Source organism: Anabrus simplex, chromosome 3 (assembly GCF_040414725.1).
Source record: "Anabrus simplex isolate iqAnaSimp1 chromosome 3, ASM4041472v1, whole genome shotgun sequence".
NCBI classification, from domain to species: domain Eukaryota; kingdom Metazoa; phylum Arthropoda; class Insecta; order Orthoptera; family Tettigoniidae; genus Anabrus; species Anabrus simplex.
In genome coordinates this window covers 377698359-377714916 of record NC_090267.1, presented here as the reverse complement: position 1 = coordinate 377714916, position 16558 = coordinate 377698359, and positions in this window count along the sequence as shown.

Sequence of the window (16558 nt, the reverse complement as noted above, 5' to 3'; positions counted from 1 at the left end):
TTTGACTAGTACCGCTACATGACAAATACCGTGGTTCTATTTCACTAACGATAAGTACCATTATGAGGAGCAGATGGCCTGGATTTTGGATCTCTTTAGACAACGAGCATCATCTATTCAGGATAGTGCTTTAGAAGCAGTCCCTCGGTCAGTAATGCTATTGATTTACAATAGTTTCTGGGATGTGGGGCATCGTTCTTCGAACCCACTGATTGTTTTAAATTAATATTCACCCATTCGTTCTTCGTCATCACGTTTTCAATTCTGGTCAGTGGATGATTTTTGACTTTTAAATTATCAATACATTTCGTCTCATTTCGTACCATTAGGGGCAGATGACCTAGATGTTAGGCCCCTTTAAACAACAATCCTCCTCCTTCTCATCATCATCATCATCATGATAAATAAATCGAGCTAATTGCATGTCATGTGCTGTTACGTTCTGTTCCTATGTATTTCCCATGTCCATATAACTTATTTTCTTCTTCTATGCGTGAGAAATGTTTCCCGAAAGTTTCGCTTACTTTATTGTTGAAAATGAAAACCTGCAACCTGCTTTCCAGTCATTCACCAGGTCAGGGATGTAATGAATGAGTCAGATATAGGCTATTATTACGATGGGGTCGCCACTCCCAAAGTGATTTACATTAATGAGTGATAGATGCTATGAAATGAGAATGGAGAGTGTTGCTGGAATGAAAGATGACAGGGAAAACCGGAGTACCCGGAGAAAAACCTGTCCCGCCTCCGCTTTGTCCAGCACAAATCTCACATGGAGTGACCGGGATTTGAACCACGGTATCCAGCGGTGAGAGGCTGACGCGCTGCCGTCTGAGCCACGGAGGCTCACTTTATTGTTACTCCTTGTAAATATGATGAGAGTAACATTTCTTTTCCAAAGGATTAGCATGAAGCTTTGACTTACCTTTGGACTTTTTGTCCTCTACAGCTTATATGGTAAAGAATTGCTTAACATTTACTTTCCTTGTCACACAGAGATAATTTATAAATTTCATTGTGGGGTTTCGTATTGGCGTTAAGTCATCTTTCTCTACTTTGCCTTCGAACGGACTAAGTGGCTCAGATGGTTGAGGCGCTGGCCTTCTAACCCCAACTTAGCAGGTTCGATCCTGGCTCACTCCGGTGGTATTTGAAGGTGCTCAAATACGACAGCCTCGTGTCGGTAGATTTACTGGCACGTAAAAGAACTCCTTCGGGACTACATTCCAGCACTTCGGCTTCTCCGAAAACCGTAAAAGTAGTTAGTGGAACGTAAAGCAAATATTATTATTATTATTATTATTATTATTATTATTATTATTTTATTATTATTATTATTATTATTATTATTATTATTATTATTATTATTATTATTATTATTATTATTATTCCTTCTTTATCCTGCGTTTCCCCTCTTGTCCATCTCACTGATAAGCTGCTCGACACGTACACTCACCTAACAGACGGCACACACAGTGGGAACAGCGCGAGGTGAGCAATTTGAAATTGCTCACCATTTCCAACACTACATCAAGGTTTTCTTCACTTCTACAACGATTCTTTTCTTCTCTTTTCGTTTCATACTCCTGACTACACATTAATTATAGGAAGATAACTTCAACTACGGTTTAAAGGAGTTTACCCCTGTCTAAATAGAAACTAAAAATCCACAAGAACGTAAGTAAACAGCACTAATTTCACATTTATACGTTTAACCAACCATAAATATTCAAATTAAAACGCTGTGTTCATGACAATAGCAATTAGCTCCTAAAATAGGAATAAAATGAGACAACACTCAGCAAAACTTTTTCATTAGCGCGCGTTATTCTTCATAGATTGGATTATTACCATGCTGTCTTAAGCGACACCAAATATTTTGCCAGTGTTGAACATGCTTTAAACAATTTTAAATCAGCTAATGTTTCATTTCCTGTGTCATTTTCTTGTATTGCACGATTTTAGACCTAAGATGTCCTACAAATCTGGGCGAAACATGTACTAATTAGACGTTAGGCTAAGTTTATGTAATCATTGATTAGCCATTAAAAAGTACTGAAAGGTAGAAATCATCTCTAAAACCGAAGTTGAATGCAGAGATCAGGTTCACTACCAACTTTATCTGGTGCATGGAGTTAGATACTGGATGATATATTAGACGAGGAGATGTAAGGTGAGGTCGGTTCTTGCTATTAACCACGTATTAAGCATCAGAAACTTGCAGTCAATGTTCTAATACTCTCCCCATTGAATGTAGAGAACGATTCCACGACTTCACCACAGGGTAGAGGTGACCGAGTATTTATGTAAGTTACTCTTTCAGAATTTTGGCTAAATGCATTTATAAAGTCCGCCAAACTGAGACAGTAAACGCTTTATTAACCTGGAGGTAGAGGAGAGTCGTATAATATGGAATGCCATTTACTTTTGGCAGTATAACTTCTTACCGAAATCAGTTATGAAATGTAAATAAACATGGTTTGAAAATTCAAATAATTACCCAAGATTCTCTATATTTTTAAATTGTAAATTGTTAATGTCTTCACGTCAAAATTATTCCTTTCAAAAAGTTGCACTTGATGGGTAATACGGAATAGTCGGCTAATATGGAATAGTAGGGTAAATAATATGTAAATTAAAATACAACTTCAATACATTCTTTCAGTTATATTTAAGGAACGTTCTTACAGGTGGACGTACAGAAATTTTAAAAAATCGAAAGAATAAAATTGGTAATTAACTTAAATAATAATCTGTATACACTAATTATTCAGAGTTTTCTTTTTACAGTCACTTGTTCATTCAGTGACAAAAATCACAGATGCAGAAACTGAGATCTATAGGTAATTAAATGTTATAATATACCAGGATTAATGCAATTAATTTTTATTAATTGTAAACGTTATTTTACTTTGAAATTAAAACAGTATTCCATATATCCCGACACACCATGTTTGAATTAAAGGATTCGTCATGCCCTAAACTTTGCACAACAAGGAAGTTACACTGGTGTAGCAATAGAAGCAACTCTTGTACAATATATAACATTGGATTTCCCAGGACTAATCTCAGTTTTGGTAATTAATACAAGCTTCAAAAGAATTACCTGCAAAAGCTTTTCAAATATGAAAAACAAATATTCTTGCTCCACGCACTAACCTCACTCACGAGCATGTCGAAACTGAATACAAAGCATCATGAGAACATTTACCGTAATTCGACGAGTTTCCACCTGAGAGGAGTACCTTACAGGCAAGATATTGTGGTATTCCATATTGGCCGACTATTCCATATTACCCGATTCCCCTCTATCTTATTTTGATTCTCCACCAGAAAGTTGATGGAAGTCTCAATTTCCCTTCTGGGGAAGTACGCGCTGGGTTCAACCGGTGTATGCTAGGATGGGTTATCACAGACCATCAAAAGGCATTTATGATAAATTATAAAATAACTTCCTGGTTCAATGTAGTTTCAGGGATTAGACAATTCTGAAATTTTTCATCCTTATAGTTCATAACTTACATGGATCGTTTACTAGGTAAGGTGTGTTCTGCCCGAAGGCAGGTCCGAACCTCCGCAGAGATGTACCTGAGCCGGAGTTTACGTACGGTAGGGTGGCGAGTTCCTTTCCGCTCCTCCATTCCCTTACCCCCACCAAAAGCGTGTGGCAACGCATCCACTTCTCGACCACGCCCAATGTTGCTTAACTTCGGAGATCTCAGGGGATCCGGTGTTTCAACACGGCTACGGCCGTTGGCAGATCACTCACTGATACGTATAAAATGGCAAGGAGGGATATAGTAAGGTAAAACTGTAGTGAGCAGTTTGGCATATCCTCCTCAGCCTCGAAATAAGTTTTGGTCACGGGAATTTCTGTTCTTGCATTCAATGTACTATTTCTTTTCCTAATTTTTTTAATTATGAATTTAAGAACAAAAAACACCAGAAGTTCATTAATAACAATATTACACACTTTGATCCTCTCATATCGACGCTGCCGTGTCAAAACCGCGAATGTAACAATGCTCTTCCTATCCATCATTTCCCTTAAAGTCACTCCCCCCAGCCGCATATTGATATGCAGTCCATCAGAACAATTTTCGTTGAGTTCATTTTCCTATGTGCGTGTGTAAAGGAAAATGAAAATCCTGACCGTGTAATAGTGACGGTAAACCAGAAGGAAAAGAAAAATAATCAAATAATTATAATATTACGTCCCGCCGAGCAGGCCTTCTGGCCCAACTTGGCGATTCGATCCTAGCTCAGTCCAATGGTACTTGAAGGTGATCAAATAAGTCAGCCTCGTTTTGGAAGATTTACTGGCAAGTAGAAGAACTCGTGCGGGACAACATCTCGGCACCTCGGCCTCTCCGAAAAACCATCAAGAGTAAGTAGTTCGACGTAAAAACCGAAATAATAATAATAATAATAATAATAATAATAATACTACTAATAATAATAATCCCATTAACTATTCTTTTGTGCCGGTAAATCTACCGAGGAACTTTAAATACACCAGAATGAGCCACGATCGAATCCACAAACTTGGGTTTAAGAAGCCAGCACTTTACCCTCAGAACTACTCATCCCGGCTTTTCGAATGCCTTAGAGCAGGGATGGCAAACCTTTGTCGACTGGCGTGTCAATTAAGGTCTTGGCTATTACTTTTTACTGTCCAGTGTGCCACCAGTTATTTTCCTTTAAAATCATCATGAAACCCATCATCTGACTTAATTTGGGTATTATATTGCATTACGAACAAAATCCACTCAACAGAATGTTTCATGATTTTGTGCAAACATCCCTTCTTCTTCTTTTGCTACCGCTTTTTCCCCACACCTGTGGGGTCGCGGGTGCGAACTGCGTCGCACATGTAGATTTGGTCCTATTTTACGGCCGGATGCCCTTCCTGGCGCCAACTCTATATGGAGGGATGTAATCACCATTGCGTGTTTGGTTGGTAGTGTACTGTGTTGTCTGAATATGATGAGAAGAGTGTTTGGACGGAAACATACATCCAGTCCCCGAGTCAGAAGAATTAATCAGAAGCGATTAAAACCCCCAATCCGGGCGGGAATCGAACCCGGGACCTTCTGAACCGAAGGCCAGTACGCTGACCATTCAGCCAACGAGTCGGCCTTGTGCAAACATCACGGAAAATTACATTTTTAACCGATAAATTTTAAGAATAAAGTATATTTTTGTTGCTTTAACCTTATAAAATGTGTACAAAATATGGTCATAAATTAATTGTGACATACTTCTTTATTAAAGCGTTATGCTCTGTTGGTAGATTTTAGACCTATTTATTGCATGTTAAAAACATGCAAACATGTTAGTATGTTGTCTGACGTGCCACTGAAGTCGTGTTCGCGTGTCATCTAGTGGCACGCGTGTCATAGGTTCGCCATCCCTGCCTTAGAGTGTACTATAATTGTGTTGGCAATAGTGATAGACCTGTAGTTACCACAGCATTAATTGAAGTCACCACAGCTCGATTCGCAAAGCATTGAACGCAAATCAGAAGAGCGGTTAATCATTTTTCCTCTGTGCTTGTAATTGATGTGTTCTATATGTACTCGACATGATTTTATAGCTGAATGGCTACTTGAAGTGTGATGTTGTAAAGAAATAGAAATGTTATAATATACCGGTATTAATAATAGTAATATTAAGCAGACATTCTAACGGCTATTTTTCCAATAGAGATCTTCAACGTGCTCTAAACCAACGAAATGGAATTTTAAGATTCAGACACCCTTAAACACAACCGACTTCATCGGGGACCGAACTCCTTATCTTGAAGTAAGAAATCAACAACCAATTGATTCTGTTACCGAGTTCAGACTGTTTGAACTATACGGATACATTTTAAGGCTATCGTTGTAGTCCCTTTCATTCATTCATTTAAGCCTTCCGTAAAATTATGTCTTATTTTTCTTTTTGAGATAAGGGTAAGTGGATGTACTTGTGACTAAGTTTCATGTAATTTAATCAACTACCCCACTACCTTCATGAAGTTCATAACAATGTTAAAACTTTCCTGGTAACACGAGAGAGGATGGCACAATAAAACTTGTGTTTATAATTTCTATCCCCTGGCGATTACTCTCTCAGATGGTGTGTGTACCACAGCAGATAACGGCAAAGTCACTTGCACAATGCCCTCCATTCGAGGAGGGAACTAAGGACACACATATTAACTGGAATACGTTTTAAGTGACGCCCTTTTCCCAGAATGTTGCCTTGAAGAGGAGCTCGTTATTGTACCTGTGAACGATCTATATACAAAATCGCGTGTAGGCTTTTGTATACAGTAACCGAGGAGAAACTAAATGCATGTAAACTATGGAAAAAGCCTACAAACTGGACCATTACAGAGTAAGAACTTCAAAGTACAAGTGGCGGAAGACTTTAGGTACCTCGGTGCTCACATAACATTCAACACCACCATCAGTAAAGATGCTACATGAAGTATTTATATGCCCAATAAATGTTGTTATACTGAGCGAGTTGGGTTATAGTGGGTTCGAACCCTATTGTCGTCAGCTCTGAAGATGGTTTTCATAGTTTCCCATTTTCACACAAGGTAAATGCTGGGGTATACCTTAATTAAGGCAATGGCCGTTTCCTTCCCACTCACAATCCTTTCCTATCCCATCGCCGCCATAAGACCTATCAGTGTCGGTGTGACGTAAAACAAACCGTACAAATAAAAACATGTTGTTAACGAGAAGTAGACAGATTAAAGGGATTTGAGATGGACGTACTGAACGATACTGCGGTTGAGTTAGACCACGGCCTCTCAGAGTGCATGCACTGTGCAAGGTGCAAAACACGATTTGGCTTGGGTGACCAGAGTGCAGACCCCCACTCCTCGATTTGGAGCAATAGCGCTGTCTCTCTCTTTCCCCACGCCTGTCTCGCTCACTCCGCCTGCCTCCCTCTTCCTCACTTGCTCCGTAGCGCTAGCCGAGTTGAGCCGAACATAGCCGAGTAGTCCAGAGACGAAGCGTTGGTCCGAGGCGAACCGAGCGGGACCGATGCACAGTGCACGGATCTCTTGCGCGTGAGATTTTGGGCGTTTGAGAGGCCCTGAGTTAGATGTCACATATGATGAGGTAATGAAGTGAATAGGAAAGAGAAAAAAATATCAAATACTGTCAGAATCAGAAAACTTTAGTATCTCGATCACGTGATACAAGGAGAAAAATATATACTGCAGCTGGTCATTCAAGGGAAGATACAAGATAAAAGAAGACCAGGAAGAAGACTCATTTCTTGGATTGATAATCTGAATTTGTATTTGTATTTATTAGTGAACAAAACAGGCGTTCAGCCCCGAATACATGTTCACAATAATAATAATAAATAACAAATAAGATTAATAAGAATAGTCCAACCTGAGCCACCCCTCTCCACTATATACTAAATAACATAAAATGAAATAAACAATACCGTCCCGGTTTTATACCAGAACCAACTCCATCTACATCAATTCACAACAGCCTGGTCAATGTTTACATTCTACTGCTGGTGTTACAACTCCATGCTTGTTATCACTCTCACGTACGCAACCTTCTTACTTCAGCATTTTCATCACCTCCATTGTTCCCTGACCTACTCCAGCATAAGCTGCAACGGCAGCATTACCAGGTTGCATTCCAAACCAGCCATTACATGATTGCATACCAAACCGGCCATCTTTTTCCGTCATTACGTTCCAATCAACCATACCGCAACTTTTACCAATCTGCGTTAACATTGCTTCATTTCATTTCATTCCGTCATAACACTCCATAATAAAATTACCTCTCATCTCCAGAAATTTCGGCAATGAATAACAAATACCAATCACGCCTCCAAAAATTTTGGCCAGCAATACTCCAACACCACATTTCAGCAATACCACACCAACCCTATTGAGCTGTTTCGCACTGCATCACCTAAAGCAAGAATCTCCACGATGGTAGCCGACCTTCTGACAGGAGATGGCATTTGATGAAGAAGAAGATTTTGCTAGGAGGATTAGCTGTGATGAAATTAAGATCTACTGTATAAAAATGGGGAATTGTTATCATACAAAAATCCTTGAATCATTGAAACCCTTGTATCCTCTTTTTTCTCATATGGTTATGAGACCTGAATCGTAAAGGCTTTTATCAGAAAACACGTTGATGCTTTTCAAATGTGGTGCTGGCGTAGAAGAAACAATGCGTCCATTCTTCAGGATCTGAAGGTTTTAAAACTGCTTTCTTGTCGTGTCAGTGAAAGAATACCGCAGTTCTTTGGACACATTGCGAGACGACCTGGAGAAAATCTAGAGAAATTAATCATGGAAGGGAAGGTTGAGGGCAGTAGACCACGGGGATGGACTGCAGTTAGATGGAAAGGACAAGCCAATATTATCACAGGTTTATCTTTCCAATGTATCCTGAGGAAAACCGAAGATCTTCCGGGATGGCTAAGATGCAGCAAAGATTTAACCAGCAAAGTCAGTGGGGTCACGACACTCGGAAATGACAAAATCGATTTGTGATGAAATATGCATATAAATAATTTTGTCTGTACACTTCAGGTTTTGATGATGATGATGATGCTTGTTGTTTTAAGGGGCCTAACAGCGAAGGTCATCGGCCCCTAATGGTACGAAATGAAAGAACAAAAAATTCAAAGGCATCCACTGACCAAAATAAAAATAAAATGTCATGAAGAATGAATGAATGAATGGATGGACAGGAACCCAACAAACCACAAAACAAAACAAACAAACAAAAACCAGTGGAGCGGACTCAATGCAGATCGAAAATAACATTGTTAGCGACCAAGGAACCACTTACAAAGCACAATGATGCTTGGTGTCTAAAGGGGGTGCAAAATCCACGTCTAAGGCCCCACAGAATGGTACATGTCGCGAGTAAAATAGAACCATGGTATGTGTCATGTTGGGGTATTAATCAGAAGTAGCGAAGACTCACGGTGTTCCACAAAAGATGGTACTACTCACAAGTATTGTACTTCGTACAGGTAACGCAGACCTATGGTGTTTCGCACACAATGGCGCCACATACAGCCAACGCAAACCGAAACCGATGAGTTTCCTCACCTAGGGTACTAGTCACGGGTGCCGGTCCCAAGGGCCCCGGGGTGTTCCGCACATAGTGAGTACTAATCACAGGCAACGCAGACCCACGGTGTCGCTCATATAGTGGTACAACGCACAGGCTACGCCCAGACCCGCGGTGTTGCCCACATGGGTACAACGCACGGGTACTGGAATCCACCAGGCCAGGCTTTTTACTGCAACGAATCACAAACGTATTTCGTACCATGTTAGTGAGACTACTCGCAAGTACATGCAACCCATGGTGTTCCCCGCATGATGGTACGAATCAAGAGTAGTTTCATGGTTCTAATTCATTCATCCCTTGGTCGCCCCTTTTAGTCGCCTCGCACGACAGGCAGGGGATACCGTGGGTGTATTATTCGTCAGCCTCCCCCACCCACAGGGGTGTGTGTTTGGTCCGCGAGAGGTATTTTATTTCCCTCAAGTCCGCCGGCAAGCCGGTTAGGACCCCCCTATCCGCCACCTGGGACGCGCCACGTGGGAGTATCACCTCTCCCCCTGCTACGCCTGCGTAGCAGGTTCGTGGACTTCAGGTTTTTGCCCCATACTTCGTATCTATCTCGAATTATATAGACAACTAAACTTGTCTGTGTTTGTTTGTATTGAAATTACGGGAAACCCGCTAAATGGGATTTCTCGAAATTCGGTGCTGAAGTTGAGCGATATCTGCGGTGTTTAGTAGGCTATATATTATTTAATTAGCATAGCTAGGTGTGCACGGAAACGAGACTATAGACACCACATTATCAACACGTGCAATGCCCAGAGAGAGAGAGAGAGAGAGAGAGAGAGAGAGAGAGAGAGAAAGGGGGGAGGGGGCTTTACCTCTAAAGCTAAGGAATGAAAACGGTTCATGATGATGACACGCACAGTGGAGGGAAAGGACTGAGTGGAGGGAAATGTCAACTCATCAATGATAGGCTTACGTACCGTCACCGTACGTCACGTAAACGCCATCGATACTCCGGATGGTGTACAAACTCTTAGTCATGTACATTAATATGCAGCGGCGTACCAGTATTAAGGGGAGTAAACCAGGAAATATCAAATTGCATCATTAATATCAGCTGTATCGAAAAACTGCACTCTATAAAAATTCGCCTATAATATAATATTCGATCATGCGTTTTTGCCATGCGGGGAATAACGAAGATATTTGCTACTTTCATTTTCTTCATAAACTTCCAAAATTTCTTCGGGGTTATTAGTTATATCTAAAAGGAGTACATGACATTGAAAATCCACGACCTGTTTCCAGTCACTCGACCGGATCAGGAATGAAATGGATGAAGATCCTTTGTAGAGGCGAGGATATAAATTTTACCGGCTACCGAAGCCTGTTGCACTCCTCTGGGGCAATGGTTAACGACTGACAAATGAAATGATATTGGAGTGTGTTGCTGGAATGAAAGATGACAGGGTAAACCGGATTACCCGAAGAAAATCCTGTTCCGCCTCCACTTTGTCCAGCACAAATCTCACGTCGAGTGACTGGGATTTAAACTACGGAACCCAGTGATGAGAGGCTGCCGCCCGAGCCACGGAGGCTCCCAGTACATGACAATAAAAATAGAAAATATATTTTCCAAAATTAGCATCTAATGCATTTTATTTTCTATTTGCTTCACGTCGCACCGACACAGATAGATCTTATGGCGACGATGGGATAGGAAAGGCTTGGGAATGCGAAGGAAGCGGCCGTGGCCTTTATTAAGGTACAGCTCCAGCATTTGCCTGGTGTGCAAATGGTAATCCACGGAAAACCATTTTCAGGGCTGCCGACAGTGAGGTTCGAACCCACTATCTCCCGAGTGCGAGCTCACAGCTGCGCGTCCCTGACCGCACGGCCAACTCACCTGGTAAATGTATTTTTACCGAAAGGGATTTCATAATGCAGATTTTCACGAATTTAGATTATATTTCCAAAGTCCATCAAACCCAGCATCACTGATGTGAAAATATTGTTCAGTCGTCATGGTAACGGACGGACTGGCTCTGAATGACAAACCAGGGATTGAAAGACTCCCTAAGTCTCGGATCCAATGTCGCCGAGCCGAACCGAAATCGAGATCTCCTACAATGTGCTATTTCCCTAAAGATAATCAACAATACCATTACACTGACTGATTACTGTTAACCGGCCGTATTCCCCACTAGATGACGGATACTGCTACAATTGTACAGAAAGTAACACATCAACATCTACAATAGCTAGTGATAAGTAAATATAAAGATGAACTTTCTTTGTATCACCCTATTGTTGATAAAGGCTAAAAGACGTACAGTTTCAAAATAAAACAGGACCACGTCAAATCACCGGAAAACATGCTTAAAAATTAAAATCCAGTGGAAGAAGTGTACTATAGCCAAACGGTAAATTAATGAACTAAATTTTAATATCACCCCTATTTTATTGCCATCGGCCGTAGCCGTGTTGAAACACCGGATCCCGTGAGATCTCCGAAGTTGAGCAATATTGGGCGTGGTCAAGATTTGGATGGGTTGCCACACGCTCTTGGAGGGGCGGAAAGGAACTGGCCACCCTACCGCACGTAAACTCCGGCTCAGGCACACTTCTGCGGAGGTTCGGACCTGCCTTCGGGCAGAATACACCCTTAACTTACCTATTTTATATTACCGAACTCGAAGCTTCTCCGAAGTACTGGATACCATTACTACCTTTTGGTGTGTTGGGTACTTGGAGAGATTGTCACTGTTCATTTTCGGAAACTGTGAAGTAGCAGTGAGAAAACGAGCCTTCCGCGCAAGCTAGCTAGTCCAGTGAGTAGTCAGAGCGGAAGGAATACAGCGGGAGAGAGAGAAAATCACGTTTTCACTGACTGATTGGGAGAGACTGAAGGAAGCATGCGCGGTCAGGCTCCGCACTCTCTGAATGGCGTAACGCGCGACCTTGCTAGTGGCTTAACGTCGCACTAATACATCGAAGGTTTAATAATAATAATCATAATAATAATAATAATAATAATAATAATAATAATAATAATAATAATATCTTTACATCCCGCCAACTACTTTTACGTTTTTCGGAGACGCCGAGGTGCCGGAATTTAGTCCCGCAGGAGTTCTTTTACGTGCCGGTAAATCTACCGACACGAAGCTGACGTATTTGAGCACTTTCAAATATCACCGGACTGAGCCAGGATCGAACCTGCCAAGTTGGGGTCAGAAGGTCAGCGCCTCAACCGTCTGAGCAACTCAGCCGGGCATATCGAAGGTTTTCGGGGACGAAAGAATGGGAAAGGGCTAGGATTGGGAAGGTACTGACCGTTGTCATAATTAAGGCACAGCCTCAGTGTTTGCCTGGTGTAAAATGGGAAACCGTGGAAAACTATTTTAAGGGTTGCCGACGATGGGACACGAACCCAGCATCTCCAGAATGTGAGTCACAGCTACTCGTACACGATTCTTTTTTTTTTTGTTAGTTTCTTTACGTTGCACCGACACATATGTCTTATGGCGACGATGGGACAGGAAAGGCCTAGGAATGCGGAGGAAGCAGCTGTGGTGTTAAGGTACAGACCCAGCATTTGCCTGGTGTGAAAATGGGGAAAACAACAGAAAACCATCTTCAGGGCTGCCAACAGTGGGGTTCGAACCCACTATCTCCCGGATGCGAGCTCACAGCTGCGCGCTCCTAACCGCACGGCCAACTCACCCGGTTACACGATTCTAACCGCGTGGCTACCTCGTCCGGTCCCTCTCATCACAGATTCCAGAATTAGAGTATAGACAAGGGAATATGAACTGATCACCCATTCACAGTTAATTTCATTCTGGCCATTATTGTGTCCTAGGTTGTGTTTTGAACGGGGTGGGAGTAGCTCGTTAATCGGGTTTCCAACATTCGCGGATTACTGGAATGACCTTAGCGATTTTTGAATTGCATTTCACGCTTCTAATACTCAGAATTTACTAGAACGTGTGGAATAGCTCACAACCCACACAGTCCATTCATAGACCAATCGGACTTTTTATTTCAACCATGTATCAAGCTCTCCTATTTCGATTCACTATTGTGCAGGCTAATTCAATCCTCGTAAATACTGGATATTGTAGTCTCTGTTCCACTGCGAGGGTATTTATGAGGTTCAATGTGGGATGAAGCCGTGGGTGTACATAATGAAACTACGCTGTATTGCTTGGGCAATGGAAATCCTATTAAAGCTCTCTTATTGAAATCTGTGCGTTTCAGTTAGAGGTAGGTGTACGAAGAATCTGCATCTAGCTGTCTTAGTTGTAATTCTATTCCGTGGAAATTATGACGTATCTATTCGGGTTAATTAAACCACGATAATGGACTCATCAGTGGAATATTTCACTCTGTATTGCAATGCAGTAGAGCCCATTTCACACTAGACTGTGGGAGTATAGTTCCTCTATAACTAGGCGACTCTTCGGTACCTCACTGTGAAAGCAGTGGCACAATGAAACCGTTCAGGTTGCATGAGCCGTACCTAGAGACTTCCGTTCATTTTTAAACATGAAAATTGTCGGAATTCTGTCTTTGGAATTCGTTGGGACCCTCACTTAGGTGACTTGCTTCGAAGACTGTGAAAAATCCGGAGATGAACAACTTGATTTGTTCAGGGCGATTTCCGACAAAGTAGTAGCGTTACGAAAATGTTACAAAGTTTGGGCTGGGAAGACTTGAGAGAAAGGAGATGAGCTGCTCGACTAAGTAATATGATCCGAGCTGTCAATGGAGAGATGGCGTGGAAAGACATTTGTAGACCGATAAATTTGAGTGGTATTTTTATAAGTAGGAACGATCACAATATGAAGATCAATTTGGAATTCAAGAGGAAAAATTGGGGCAAATATTCGTTTATGGGGAGAGGAGTTATGGATTGGAAAACTTACCAAGGGAGAAGTTCAATAAATTTCCAAATTTTGAAATTATTTAAGAAAAGACTAGGCAAATAACAGATAGGGGATCTGCCACCTGGGTGAATGCCCTAAATGCAGATCAGTGGTGATTGATTGATTGATTGATTGATTGATTGATTGACTCTCAATGGGAGAGGGATAGTTGAGACGACGTTACATTTTCTCTAAGTTGGCACGATGTTGCCGCTCACTTCACTTCCTGCAGAGAAGTAGGGAATAAAGAAAAGGAGACGGGTGTGGGTTCTTCTTCTTGTTTCAATGTGAACACTATCTTTCCACCTCGTCCTTTGACGTCTACGAGTTGGCTGATGAGTAAATACCCTTTGAGGGAGAGGTGCACTCTGCTCAAAAAGCATATCCCACCCGCTGCAGCCCTTTTCATGCAATCCTCCCAACATCCGTTGTCATAAACCGTGGGTACAGTTCTTCCTTGTGTCTTCCTTCTCTTTTTTCAGTTTGTGTGTTTTAGTTGCGACGATAGATCATCATTCAAATCTCTCAAACGCATAAATTCGTTCTTCAAGCGTCTGTGGAGTTGCACATATCTCGCACCATATCGTAGTACCGGTCACACTAGTGTCATGTATAGTTGCATCCTTTTACTGGGACACCGTACGTGGCATAGAGTAGAATAAACCCGATTCACATTCATTTTCCGTTGTTGGATTTCCTTTTCAACCCAACGTCCATATCATTTTGAGGATACTTTTGTTTTCTCGTCGTCGACCAGAAGCACTACCTTGCTTGCTTCGAGAATAAATTCAGATGTGTGTGTTGTCAGTTCATTCAGAGTTTAGCTCATAATCGCAGCATCATCTTCATATGCCAGGACCGTCTATTCGCCCCCTCTACAATCCCAGAAGAAGACACCATCATACGTAAAGTCCCTACCGAAAAGTACCTAAAGGATTGGATTTCAGCAAACGAGAGCGAGTACTACGTCATAGACACCAGATTGGCCGGGCTGAGGGGCTCAGACGGTTGAGGCACTGGCCATCTGACCCCAGCTTGGCAGGTTCGATACTGGCTCAGTTCGGTGGTATTCGCAGGTGCTCAAATATATCAGCCTCTTGTCCAGGGCCTCTCAAACGCCCAAAATCTCACGCGTGAAAACTGAGGCGCAGAGTTCCTGTGCACAGTGCATCGGTCCCACTCGGCTCGGCTCGGACCAACACTTCGTCTCTGGGCTACTCGGCCAAGCTCGGCTCAACTCGGCTCGGATTTGGAGCGCTACGGAGCAAGTGAGGAAGAGGGAGAAAGGCGGAGCGAGCGAGACAGGCGTGGAGAAAGAGAGAGAGTCAGCGCTATTGCTCCAAATCGAGGAATGGGGTCTGCACTCTAATCAATCAAGCGAAGTCGTCTTTTACACCGTGCAATGCACTGGAGCATTCACCCTGAGAGGCCCTACTCTTGTCGGTACATTTACTGGCACGTAGAACACCTGCGGGACTAAATTCCGGCAATTCGGAGTCTCCGAAAGTCGTAAAGAATAGTTAGTGGGACTTAAAAACCAATAACATCATTATTCATAATACCAGATGCTCCAAGTATATCTCCAAGAACCTCAAGCTGAAGTATTACCATACAACCTTTTTTTTTTTTTTTTTTGCTAGTTGCTTTACGTCGCACCGACACATAGGTCTTATGGCGACGATGGAACAGGAAAGGGCCAGGAGTAGGAAGGAAGCGGCCGTTGCCTTCATTAAGGTAGAGGCCCAGCATTTGCCTGGTGTGAAAATAGGAAACCACGGAAAACCATTTTCCCGAATACTGGATACTGGCCGCACTTAAGCGACTGCAGCTATCGAGCTCGGTTACCATTCAACAGTAAGACACTCTGTACTCAACGCCTCTCAATGCACGTTGATGAATAGGAGGGGCCAACAGAGGCAACTAGAACTGAAGGAAAGAAAACTCCTGGAGGATACTCGGGCCCATAAGAGAAGAGGATGGTACCTACAGGTTCAGGCACAACGAGCTCTATGAGCACCAGAACGACTATCAGATACGTGAGGAAAACGCGACTAGCCTTCTATGGACACTTGACCCCACACGATTCCATGCAGACCACCGGTACTATATTCAGCGTGCCAGAGAGAAGGCCTCCAAGAACAAGTGATCACCTCAATGAAATCAGACCTGGAGCAACTGGAGATTCCATTAGAGACCATACAGGACCTATCCCAATTTCGACAGATCCTCCTGCAGGGTGTCGCCGAACTGTTCCTCACCAGCAAGAAGAGCACAGGGAACCAGATCCAGGTGGACGGAGGAGAGAGAGCTGGCACACAGTAAGAAATAATGAAATCTTTCAGGACCGAGAAGCAGCTTAAGGTACTAAGAGACAAAACGAGCCCCGTGGTCCTCAGTAGGTCCACATAACAAAATAATCATACGCCCTCAGCTACAGAAAAGCAGATTTATTGAACTGTTGCCATTCAGGCTGCCTGATTGTCAATTTTCACGTTCCATTTGACTCTACACGAGAAAGCAAAGTGGCTTATAGCTAAGATTGTAATTAAC